Source organism: Canis lupus, chromosome 36, assembly GCF_003254725.2.
Source record: "Canis lupus dingo isolate Sandy chromosome 36, ASM325472v2, whole genome shotgun sequence".
NCBI classification, from domain to species: domain Eukaryota; kingdom Metazoa; phylum Chordata; class Mammalia; order Carnivora; family Canidae; genus Canis; species Canis lupus.
The window spans coordinates 12,429,884-12,443,200 of NC_064278.1; the positions used below are offsets into that span (position 1 = coordinate 12,429,884).

Consider the following 13,317-nt stretch of genomic DNA (forward strand, 5'->3'; position numbering starts at 1 on the left):
GGGCGCGGTCCGGGGCGCGGGGCTCCCGCACGCGGCCTCGCCCCGGGGCGCGTCCTTCCCCCGCCCGCGCGCCCCCCGCCCAGACCCCGCGGCAGCGCCGCCGCTCCCGGAAACCAGCCCGCGGAGCGAGGGCGGAGGCGGGCCTTGGGCCTTGCGCCCTGATTGGCCTCCCCCGCCGCGCGGGGCGGCGCGCCGATTGGCTGCCGGGCGCCGTCAGTCTCCGAGGCCCGAGCCTTCGCCGGGGAAGCGCCGCCGGGCTCGGGGGCTCCGGCTGCCGCGGCGGCTGCTCGAGCCGGTGCAGCCGGGCGAGCTCGTGCGGGCGCCGCCGCCTCCGCTGCTGCCCAGCCCGCCGCGCCGCCGGGGCTGCGGGTCCTGCGCGCGGCCGGGAGCGGAGCTCGGGGAGGCGGAGGCGGCGGAGAAGTGATGCTGGCGCCGGGGATCCGGGCAGCGGCAGCGGAGCAGCAGCGTCTCCGGGACCCCGGCTGCGGCGTCCCCGTGGCCCGCGGGCCAGCTGAGCGGCGGGAGCCGGCGCGTCCCGCGGGTAAGGTCCGCCCCCGGGGCCGGCGGGGGGCGCCCCGGCCGCGGTGCTCGGGACCCGGCTCCGGCCGGCGCGTTGGCCCCCGGGTCCCCGGACTTTGCCGGCGCGGGGACGGGGACGGGGACGGGGGCGGGGACGGGGGCGGCATTGTGTGCGCAGAGGCGAGCGCGGGGCCGCGGGGGCCGGGGCGGCCGGCGGGGCAGCCCCGCGGAGGCGCCCCCGGAGGTCCGCCGAGGCTCGCCGGGGGCCGCGCGGGCGCAACTTTCCCGCCGCGAGGGGAAGGAGGCGCCGCGCTCCCGGCGCGCGGGGGGCCGGGCGCGTGCCCCGGGGCTCCCCAAAGTCCCGCCGCGCGCGGGGACTTGAGGAAGGAGGGAAGTGGCGGCGGGAGGGCGGGAGCCGAGGGGCGGCGCGGCGCGGGGGCGCGAGCGGGGGCGGCGTTCCGTCCAGTCCGTCGCTCCTGCTGGGAGGCTCGCTCCACTTCTGGGGCGCGCAGACTTGGGGCTGGAGAGGGGCCGGGGCGCGGGTGCGGGTGCGGGTGCGGTCCCCCGCCGCCCCCCGCCGCCCCCGGGGTCGCACCCGGCCTGCGGCGCCCCCGGCAGCGCAGCGGCCGCGCGGGCGGCCCGGGGCTCCGGGAAAGTTGGTCGGGCTGCGGTCCGGGCCACCGACCCGGGGCGCGCGGAGCGCAAAGTGCGGCGGGGTTACGTGCCCGGCTTCCTCCAGGGCCGACGCTGCTTTTATTTTGTGTTCAATTATTTTCCGCGTGAAGCCGCCGGCAGGGGACCGGCGCCGCGCACCCCCTGCGGAGCCCCGCCGCCGGCGTCTCCATCCGCCTCCCGGGCGCGCAAACTTGGTGTCGGCGGGCGCTGCGGGCGCGGGCGGAGCCCCCGGGGGGCCTCGCAGGGGCCGCGCTCGGGCCGGAGGGGCCGCGGGGGAGAGGGGGCCGGGCCGCTCCCAGCCCGCCCGCCCGGCCCCGGGGAACGCGGACCCCGCGCCCTTCCTCTCGCTGTGAGGTGGCTTCGTGCGCTCTTCCCCCCGCACACGCTGCACGACAGAGAAACCCCAGACCGCAGAAGCCGCGCGGGCCCGGCTCGTTTCTGATTTGGGAAAGCAGGAGAAATGGAACGGAGACTCCTAGTCCAGAAAGCCAGTTGGGGGAAAGGAAAAAAAAAAAAAAAAAAAAAAAAAAAATCAGGAGGGAGCTGTCCAAAATGTCAGCATCTCTCACGTTTCTAATTGTAAAAGCTCCATTTTCTCCCAGCTTCGCAATGTAGATTATTCTGGGGCAGATGAAGAACTTACTGGCCACCTAGCAGTGATTTAGTTTTGTGTCCGACGATGGTTGCACATTTTTCAACGGGTAAATGGAATTTTTAATGCTCTTATACAGCCGAATGCTTATACTGTGCAGTTGGACTAGTAGAAAATCGGTTGTAAATTTTTTTTTTTCCCTCTAGTAGTCATCACATGTGGCTTAAAAGTCCAGATTTCTGATATGATTAAAGAGAGCATAGCTTGCTATTGTTATGTTTCAATATAAAATTTACCTGTTGCCAGGTGATATATTTTTTTTTAAACATTGCTATATTTTAGTCGTTGTAACTTTTGGGATTTTATTAAGGTTACTGAACACGTTAAGCAGTTGATTTTAGTTTTGTGTTCCGTTTATGCAATGCTACGAGTTGGTAGAAATCATTTTCCTTTATAGGTTGGTATGGAGGAAATAGGACTATGAATTATGAATCATCTTAAAATTAAGTTAAAATCAAGTTATCGGTAACAAAACTGGAACTTTTACAGAAGATTTTAACCACTTGGCTAAGAAAGTGGTTTTTCACATTGCTGTCAAGTAACATCTTGTAAAGCCACTGCGTTAGGTATTGGGGAAAGCCACAAGTCTTTAGACAGAAACAGAGCTTTTGTACTCATTTTAAGGAGAGTGTGGGTATTTTTAGTCTGTGGATCTTTTATTTGGGGAGGGTTTAAAAAAATAATTAAATATATTTGTAAAACCGTGAGGGCATAATATAATCAAATGTAGAGAAATGCATCAAAGAACATAAATATTAGGATAAAGCAGCAAGGTCTGTGTTTGACTAAAAGCAGAAATGATGCAGGGTGTGTGTGTGTGTGTGTGTGGGTGTGTGTGTGTGTGGGTGGTGGAAGAGCAGAGGCTTAAAGGAGGTAATAGCGCTAGCCACTTAGTTCACACAAGCAATTCAAGTTTTGCCAGTTCTGCAAATTCACTTCAGTTTTGACTTGTTTTGCTGCAGGGCAGCCCATGGGCTCAGACTGCCATATTTTCTACACGGATTTTAGTAACTCAAGTAAATGTCAACTTGTCAAGACTCTAGGCCACTAAATTCACTTTTTGACCTGTGCCAGATTTTCATTTCAACACTGAATAACTTTTCTAAAAAGATCACGTTTACTATAAATAGCAGTGCAAAAATACTATGACCTTATTAAATAAACATTTAATTTGTCAAATAGTCATGATTAGAGTTTCTACGTTATTAGGTAAGATAGTGAGGCTTACTTAATTTTATTAATAGTAATTTGTTTTCATTTAAGTAATGACAAAGCCAGTTTTTAATTGGAAACTAGCACATTTAGGAGAATGAGAAACCTCAGCCAGGTTAGTACGTCAGAAATTCATTGCTTTATCTCTCTGTGTCGCACATACACCCTTTTACTGGAAAGTCTCTCAAGAGGAATGCAACCACCCTGCATTAGAAACAAGTTCAGCCACCTATCCTGAATGATGAAGATACTTTATAAGGCAAAGCTCGTCTGCCTAAATAATCCATTACTAATTAATTATAATACTGGTTGATTCACATAAAATTTAACAAATTATGCGGGTCCCTGCTATGTGCAAAGACACTGGTCTAGTTGTTTTGACTATATCAGAGATTAAATCAAAGACCCTTGCCCCCATGAAGCTTATATTCTATAGGGGTGAAATAGATCATGAACAAAAAACGTAAGTGAAAAGTGTATAGAATATTTATCTCTCCTACTGACCTTTGTTTTTTAAATCTCCATGCAATGGCCCGGTCTCTTTGCATCTCATTTTCTTTCCAGTAAATATACATCTATCCACACACCCACACAAATATACTCAAATTAATCTAAGAACTGGAAAGTAATCATGTTGATAATCTAATACGTGTCACTCCTGAGGCAATATATATATGAACAATAACAGCACTATCTAAGATAAGGGTTGAAGGTAAGAGAGGGATTCAAAGATGATTAAGCAATAAAATAACAGAATATCTGCCTTTTAAAAATTCTTTAAAATCAAACGTTTTTTTTTTTTCCAGTGGAACTAAAATGGGAAATATTATCCTTTAACAAATTTGTTTCAAATTAACAACATCTTAAAAGGCATTTGTGACTATCAAGGTCAAATCTACGTAACCTCATTTAAAGGAGAAGAGTGAATTAGAAGTAGTAAGGAAAGATCCAAAAGCATAATTTTAATGAGAAACCTTCTGCTTCTTCTACATCGAGAGTGACATGTTCATGTACATCTGTGAAAGTTGATCAAAAATCCTAGCATCTGAGGTCAAAGTTTCCCTAAAGTTGATGCATCAGAAAAAAGATTCATGATCCGACTCTCTAATGAAAAAATGCCGAAATATTTCAAAAATTTCAAAATAACTTTGTCTTTAATTCAAAATCAGTTTGGTTATCCAGTAAGCCCAATTACAGATAAAACTTTGTGATGTTTTCCCAGGTTCTTTTATGCATAAAAGTGTGTAATTATAAGTCCAGTTTCACTTTCAGTGCTTTCCATGTAATTGTTTTCTTCAGGGTCTTGAGCTTACAGCTCCAAAGATTTGTTATTTTTATTTTTACCCTCATGTGAAGAAAGTCTGGAATCTTATTTTCAAAAACTGGTTTGTGAACAATATTTTCATATTAGAGGAAGGATGAAATTGTATACGCAAGAAGCCATACTACGTAATGAACTACTGCCAACTTATTCACAAGTTCTGTTATAACAAGATATTAGTACTAATACAAGGCTAACAGTCATTTCTGAGTGGATTTCCATCATTTAAGAAAAATCTTCAAGATTGCTGCTATACAGTCTAGCTTTAGGAGATGGGGAAAAGTCTTCTAATAATACTATCTCAATATTTTATTTATCTAGATTCAAAAATGTATATACTACCAGTTTAAGCCTTTACCTTTTTTGCCTGTTTTTTTCTTTGTTCTGCTCAAAATTCAAGACTTTAGTGAAATAGTGTGTTAAAAAAGCAAGTAAACCAACCAGTAGTAATCATACCTTGCATACAAAAGTCAGCTCTGGCTGATTATGAAAATGTTGGATGAGAGCTAAGTAGGAATTAGATATTTAGACCTGGGAAGAATCCAGGTTATTAACCCAACCTCTCCTATGAGAAAGGAAGAACTTTACTCCAGGAAGTTGATAATTGCCCAAAGTCCGTTGAAAGGAGAGCCAGATCTAGAAACACTGTGTTTCAACTACTAAGTGTGTAAGTTAACTCCATGCCAGTTGCCCATTAAACAGCTCTACATTTTGTGAAATAGTAATTAATGTTAAGAAGAATGACTACATCTACCAATTTGTATATCTAAGTATTTTAATATCTGACATAATACTGCAATTGTATTAATATTATGTTAGGATCAAGAAAATGATAAATTGGGATGCATTTAGAGATGTCATCTAAGATTTATAGGGCTAGGGGTAAGTTTGCATGTAAAATATTTGTACTCAATTCAGCTGTTGTGTCTATTGAATTCCTTTTAAATATTTATGTCTCTAACAGGATTTTTTTTTCATTTCCAAAGGTCTGTTGGCTTCAAAGTGATCAATAGGTGAGCTTTAGGGACTCCAAGAAATACCAAATTGTTTGCAAGCTTTTTCATTTTTGAATATTCCATAGTAAGGAAAAAAATTGTTAAGCTTAAAAGCTACTGCTTTAAGTTAGATTAAAACAAAAACCCAGGGGCACCTGGGTGGCTCAGTGGTTGAGTGTGTGCCTTCAGCTCAGGTTGTGATCCTGGGGTCCTGGGATTGAGTCCTGCATTGGGCTCCCTGCAGGGAGCCTGCTTCTCCCTCTGCCTATGTCTCTGCCTCTCTCTCTCTCTCTCTCTCTCTCTCATGAATAAACAAATCTTTAAAAAATACGTAAATATATAAAACACAAAAAGCAGGCAGAAAGAGGAACCTGTATGGATAGTGAAGAGACCTTAAAGAACTAGTACTTTTCTGATTCAAGAAGAAAAAGAATAAGAAAACCCTCCTGCTAGATTCCATCAGAAAACAGCTCCCACAGTGGTTGGAAGAGATACTTCATTGTCCTAAAATGCAAATTTACAACTGAAGAGATGGTATAAATCATGTAGTTATAAAACTGTACTTGGTTTTGAGTTATGGCAGTTAGCATTTTGTTTGGTTTTGGACAATGAAATATTTTCATGGCATATAGAGGTGACGTCAGAGCCAATTCAATTCCTTGTGGGACAGTAACATTTGTGGGTGATTTCCTCAGGGCCCTTAGCACTTAGTCAGAAACAATTGCCAGAGGTAGAGTTTGATTGTAAACAATAAGCTGTAATTTAAATGCTAGTACACGAGAAAAATTACACTAGATGTACACAGTGCTATGTGGGTAGGCTTTATGAATAGGGTATATGAACTAATAGATTCCACTGTACATCTGTCTATGCCAGTCAGAGGGCTGGTGAGTTCCCTCCATAGCCCATCACTACTTTAGTTTTCTGTGTCAGGTAAAATGATGATAGCATTCCGTACATGCATACACATATATAGACTTTCACATATCTAGACAATCCAAATTAAGATCCAAAGAGAGTGTTGCAAAATTTAGAGATTCTAAAGCTCCTATGGAATAGCAAATAGGTTATATCAGCCAAAAAACTGTTTAAATAAATAAAGCACTGAGATAAAGTTGAGCTATCAAATAAAAATATTAAAAATGTCAGTAATTAACACAGTATATGAATATATAGACAAATAAGAAAGCGAGAGAACCCTAGACACAAACTCTAAGATATATGAGAATAAAGTATAATATGTAATAATTACAAGTCTGTGGGAAAATATATGGTGCTGGGGAAACTGAGTAATTATTTGTCAAGAATATACACTCCCTATTTCATAATGTATTCCAAAATAAATGTCAGATGAAACAAAGAGTTAGTAGAAACTCTGAATCAAGTTAGACAAAAATAGATACTTTATAAACACAAATATAATGGGACACATATGAAGATATGACCTTATAAAATTTGACCGTTTTAAGTCAGGAATGCCAAAAGTAGATCAAGGAAATATTTTCACCAGAAACTGCTAATAGCAGTTTCATATTCACTGTTACAGAAACCTTTCCGTATTTTCTTCTGCTAGTGGACTTATCTCAAAATGTGATTCCCAGTTTATATCCATTCCCTTCATACCTGAAAACTTCTTGAAAAAGAGGTTTATATTCATCATTCTTCCCAGTGTCTTGAACAATAATTAGGGAGCAATAGGTATTGTTAGTGGCTAGTAAAAACTTAAAAGTATACCAGTAGAAAATGGGAAAAATAATCTACAAAACCCAGAAATATATAAGGGTAAATAAGCATCTCTAGTTTTAACTAAGGATAAAAAGAAAAGGAACACATTTTTTAAATGGCGTACTTTTTAGCTCATCAAAATAGCAAAGATTACAAGAGAAGGTTGATTCATTTAAAAAAAAAAAAAGTTGATGTAGATGATGAAGATGAAGGTAAACTGCAGATTCTCCTAAATTTCTGGTAAGGCTATCCATTAGTGTTTACAGAATTCTTGTTACATGCTACAGAAATTACCTGTGACTAACTTAAGGAATAAGATCGAAAACAAGGGAAGGTATTTTGTAGCTTACAAAATCAAAAGAAAAGGAGAGGAAATGGAATAGCTACAGAGGTCATGGAAGAAGGTGATGGAATCCCGGGTACCATCCCTGGGATGAATCAGCATCAGTTCTTTCCTGTCCGTGTGTCACTTTGCTCCAGAATGAAATTCCTGGAATGAGAAGTATGACCTAGTTCACATTTCATGCCTACAGTTTAGTCAGTGAATCACTAGGGAGTCCTATCAAGAACACATTCAAAGGAAAATCAAGGCATTGTTACCAGTAGAAGGGAGAAAGGATACTGGACAGGTGAAAAGCAACAGATTTCCAGTGTATGTATCGAAGCCTTAAAAATATTCCCTTTGTTTTAGTAATACCACTTCTAGGAATTAATGCCATGTCGTTAATCAGAAATACAGTGTTCTTTAAATGCCATTTGTAATAGATTGATGGTAAAAATAATCTATTTGGCCCATAAAGAGAAGAATGATTAAACTATGGTTTATGCCATTGAATGATGATTTTGAAAGGTTGGTAGTAACTTTGGAAAAATGTTGATGAAATAATAGTGAAAAACCACAGAATGCAAAATTTATTATGTAGGAAGAACTGACATTTACATATATGAAAAAGCTTGAATAAGATATTAACATTTGTTTTGGGGGGGATACTGGGATCATGGGAATTTTACTTTTAAGCATAGAAAAATATGTTTTTGCCAGGAGCAGGCACTGCTTTAATAATCACACAAAAATCTATACTAAAATAAACAAAAGAATAATTAGAAAAATGATAGTAGCTTTGGGCTTCCAGGCAACTATGTTAGAAGTAAAACATTGGACTGATACACTTAATTTTGAAAGGAAAATAGCTCATTGTACAATATTCCTTTTTCCACATTGTAAGTTATTGTAAGTAAGGTTCAGCTAAGTTTCCTACTTTGAAAGTCAGGAGTCATTTTGGACTTTGCTTTTCAAATCTTAATCTCAGTATAATAGTATTGGGAATGTATTTGCATTTTATGGTTCAAATGAAGAATTTTTATTGGCATAAGAAGTAAAAAAAATAGAAATGATTACATATATAGATATGTGTGTCTATCCCATCAGTTTCCTTGCTAATTCTCATTAACTCATGCTTAAATTGAGGTAATATGCGCTAGTGTATCTTAAGATAAATGACTGGGTGACGGGCACTGAGGGGGGCACTTGATGGGATGAACACTGGGTGTTATTCTATATTTTGGCAAATTGAACACCAATAAAAAATAAATTTATAAAAAAAACTCATTTAAACTACAAAAAAAAAAAAGAAGATAAATGATAGCCTGGTCTAGTTATTTATTAAGTACAATTCAAGATTCTGTTAAATTTCATTATCATAGGACAGAAAACCATGCCATATAAACCGGAAAGCAAATGTAGTTGAATGTCTGAATTTTTTTCTTTTTGGTTCATACCTACAGCTCAGAAATTATACATGCTAAGGAACAGAGGGGTCTAGGGATAACAATGAGTGGAATTTTCCTAAAAGCATAAGTAAGTTATTATTATAATACATTTTGGGGTCGCAGTTTACTCTGGCATATTGACTGAGTTCTGTACAGAATGAGTTTGATGATCTCATGAATTATACTTTAATAAATAATACAATAACTGGGAAAGAACAGAAAAGGAAAAAGAAAATTGGCTGATCATTGGTTCCCTCTAACAGCCATAGCCTTCTTGTGGTTCATGGAATGTACGATCTGATAGCTAGTTCCATTCCAGGGTGTAGATTAGAGCCAATTCTGTTGTTATTATTTTCTTTTGTTAGAATAATGTATAGGATTTTCAAATGGATAATATACACATGGTTCAAAAAATACACAGTAAAAATTCTCTCTCCCCTATTTCTATCTCCCCTAGTCCTCATCTCCCCAAATAGATAACCTCTTTTATTTGTTTCTTAGTATCTTTTCAGGGATTGCCAAGCATATGCAAACACTAACCTTTTAAAGGCTTTTTCCTTTTCTCAATTTTTATACAAATGGTGACATTTTATATACATACTTTGCTTCCTACCTTTTAAACTCAACAACCTTGAATGACTGTCAAAGTAGATACATAAAGAGTTTCCTCATTTATATCACATGTGCAAGAATCTGTTAGGTCCTAGACATGGACTCACTGGATTCAGATATATGTGTGTTTGTTCCCTTTGAAAGTGTATGTGTATTTGTTTTCATTTAATTATCTTGCTTTCCTTGTCTTCAGTTGCATGATTAATACTGCTGAATTAGACTGGACCAAAGATTTCAATTCATGACTTTTCCCTAGAGACTCCTGCCCAGGTTTACACTTCCCTATCGGCATGCTTTGTAGGTATGCAATTTATTGTGAACTAATCTTGTTTGGTGATCTTCCAGCATCTGCTTAACCATCTTGACCACAAAGATAGCTACTAAAATAGGGAGATTTTGTCAAATTGTTCCTTAATTTCAAAAATTCTCTTTTCCTATCCTCTGGCCTACTAGACTAATAAATTATATGAGCAATGTGAGCACTTGCTATTCATCTACTAAATGACAATATTAAAAATAATCATGTCCCATGTTGGCAAGGATGCAGTGAATCTGGTGCTTTCAGAAATCATTCGTTGCAATTAAAATTGGCACAGCCCTTTTGAAAAGCAATTTGGCAGCATATAGGGAAAAAACTACAAAAATATTCATACTGTCTGATCCATTAATATTCCTTCTGGGAATCTATCCTAAGGAAATAGTACAAAACATGGAAAAGGTCTTATGTTTGAAGATGTTGATGGATGTATTATGTAAAATATAAAATCAAAAGCAACTCAAATGGCCAATAATACATTTAGGCATGTACAGTTGAGGATAACATACAACAATTAAGAGTAGATATGAGAACTATAATAAAATAAAAATACATATACTATAATGTTTCTTGGGGAAAACATGGTACAAAATTACATACTAGTTCTATAGCTATATAAGACCTACACATAACAACACTGAAATTATAAATGTTATAAAATGGTGGGAAAATAGGTAGTCTTTCCCTTTTTATCCCGTTTTCTAGAATATTTTACGTTTTAAATGAAAAAAAAAAAGAAAAACATAGTTTTTCCCTTTTGTCTTTGATGTTTTGCACTGTATATAAATCATGGCTTTTGATGGCTAACTTCTTTACCACTATTCAGTGATGTGAGATTTTTAATCTTTTATATACAGGTGAGTTTATCCTGGAGTGTGCAGTGCAATACATGTTTTCTTTACAAGTGCTTTCTCCCTTCTATATATCAAAAGATACCTTAATCACTGAACTTCTTTTCAATCTCATTCTTTGTGATAGATATTTTTTCTCTTTGGAAGAAAAATTCAGATAATTTGGACAGTCCTGAACATGCCTTTTGCCTACATCTTAGACTTAATCTCCTAACATTCTTCCCTCTGCTCACCAAGCTTCTATCATGCCAATCTTTCTCCTTCTCAAACACTGTAAGCCAAATCAGACTGTCTCCTAATTCTTTATTAAATTCTACATTCTTCATTAAAGTATATGCAGGAAAAATTAATGACATCACAAATATATCAGACATATAGGCATACCCTGTGGAATAGATGGGCACTAGATAATATTGCCCATGACAGTTGTATATCTTTAAGAAAAAGCAAATAACTAAAATATGAGAAAAATATCCCGCCTCCCTTTTTTTTGCATATGAGTTAATTTGTTAAGTTGAAGTGAAGTAGGAAGGGATAATGTGAAGTATGTTTTTTTTCCCCACTAGCTCTTTGTAAAATGAATGTGGTGGCATTATCTCTCTTTATTGAAGTGCATTTTATATCATAGACTATCTTGTTATCTTTGCCCAGTTGATTATCACATTATCTTCAAAGTATTAAGCTCACAGTTAATTTCAAGGAGACTGCAAGGAGAAGAGTGTCATCTCATGTTTGAAGCACTGTTTTACAGTTCTATCTACTTATCTTTCCTGTCAGGGTAACTGATTTTGAATTTCTTCATAATAAAGATGTTATTTTCTGAGATGGTGGGCCAGTGAGTCATGGGACATTTTGAAGTCATGGTGGAAATGCTTTCTAAAGGACTTGCTTTTGACAATGCTCCATCCATGACCTGCCAGGACTACCATCTGAGACTTGGTCAAATTTTAAAGAATACATTCGGATTTGCTTATAAGTGCCGAAACCACCCTTCACTATAGATTTTAGCTATATCACTGTCAAGATCACCCCTTCCCTCCCCTTTTCCTAGTTAAACTCAGAGATTTTACTTTCAGCTATTCTAAATTTCTCATCAACACCAGGTGATAGCTTCAGGTTGTGAGTATCTTTATTAAAAAAACCTTCAACAACTTTTTAAGGTCTAAAAACATATTCATTTAAAATTACATTTATAAAAAGAAAAATAAAATTACATTTAGAACTAAATTTCCAGTCTGTAACTAGGAGTAAGGGTGACATAAAAAAGTAGGAAAATATAGTTAAAATATCATTTTATTTTATCTTATTTTTTAAAAAGATTTTATTTATTTATTCATGAAAGACACAGAGAGAAAGGCAAAGACATAAGGAGAAGCAGGCTCCTCTAGAGGAACCCGATGTGGGACTCCATCCTCTACCTCCGGGACCACACACTGAGGTAAAGGCAGATGTTCAACCACTGAGCCACCCAGGAGTCCCAAAATATCATTTTAGTAAAAGGGACAATAGTTCCTGTCTCATTGAGCTTTTCATTGAGAATAATAGTAATAGTAAATAATTTTGGGAGTGTTACTATGTGTTAGTTACAGAATTGTTAATCATTTTATGGGCATAATATGACTTTTAATACTTAGCAAAACCTTAGGCAGTAGATGTCATTAACATTTCCATTTTATAGATGTTGAAACTAAGACCAAGATATAGGTTAGGTAACATTTCTAAGACTCAAAAGTGAGTTTTTGATGGAGGCAAGAATCCAACATGGGAGCCTCAGAAAGTTTTACTACTTTTGTTTATTGGCTTTTAGCATAGAGTGATTGAATTTTCAACTTTTTCTCCTCTGCTGAACAAACTCAATAAAGGAGGTGAAATTTATAAAATATGCATGTGTGTATGTATGTATGTATGCATCTCTGTATCTATCTATATCTATCACTAGAAAGGAGATTTCAAGTGAACAGGCCCAGGGTAGTCTAATAAATGGAAAGACAATGCTATCTTCCTCCAACTTTGGCTATAATTTCTGTTTTATTCGTGTTCTTTCTCATATAGTTTACTATGCTGTTTTATTATCTTACATTTCAATTTAAAATGAGGAAATGAAGTAAGGGATATTTTAAAATCAAATCTGAAAAATCCTCCAGTGAGAAGTAGTCAGTTTGAAAATGAAATTAAGAGATTTGGCTGCTAACCAAACCTTTTTTTTTGAGGGGGATGGGTGAGAATGGGAGTGAGGAGTTGAGTGTATTACTAGTATTTGGGTTTTTTTTTTTAAGCGTCATTGTAGGGTGATAGTTTATTTCCCTTTTTTAGTTGGTGATAGGAAAATGACATCCTCTACTTAATTTCCCCCTATATGTGAGATAGGATTTGAAAACTATATTATTCCATCAGTGGCTTGACAAATATTTATGATGAAATATTTCATGTATATAAAATTCTGAAAAATATCCAAAATTATCTAAAGCAATGATTTCAGTATTCAGAAACTCAATGATTAACTCCTATTTGGTTTTTTTTTTTTAATTTTTAATTTATTTATGATAGTCACAGAGAGAGAGCGAGACAGGCAGAGACATAGGCAGAGGGAGAAGCAGGCTCCATGCACCGGAAACCCGATGTGGGATTCGATCCCGGGTGTCCAGGATCGCGCCCTGGGCCAAAGGCAG

At 39.6% G+C, this 13,317-nt stretch overlaps 1 protein-coding gene across 1 annotated transcript in view; it reads left to right on the forward strand.

Annotated features, from left to right (window-relative positions):
• Nucleotides 1-364: 364 nt before the first annotated feature.
• Nucleotides 365-13,317, forward strand: part of B3GALT1 (beta-1,3-galactosyltransferase 1) — a 503,119-nt gene continuing 490,166 nt past the window's right edge. Inside the window, exon 1 of the mRNA XM_025460053.3 lies at nucleotides 365-541. The gene's annotated coding sequence lies outside the window, so the exon portion shown is untranslated. The remainder of the gene's footprint in view (nucleotides 542-13,317) is intronic.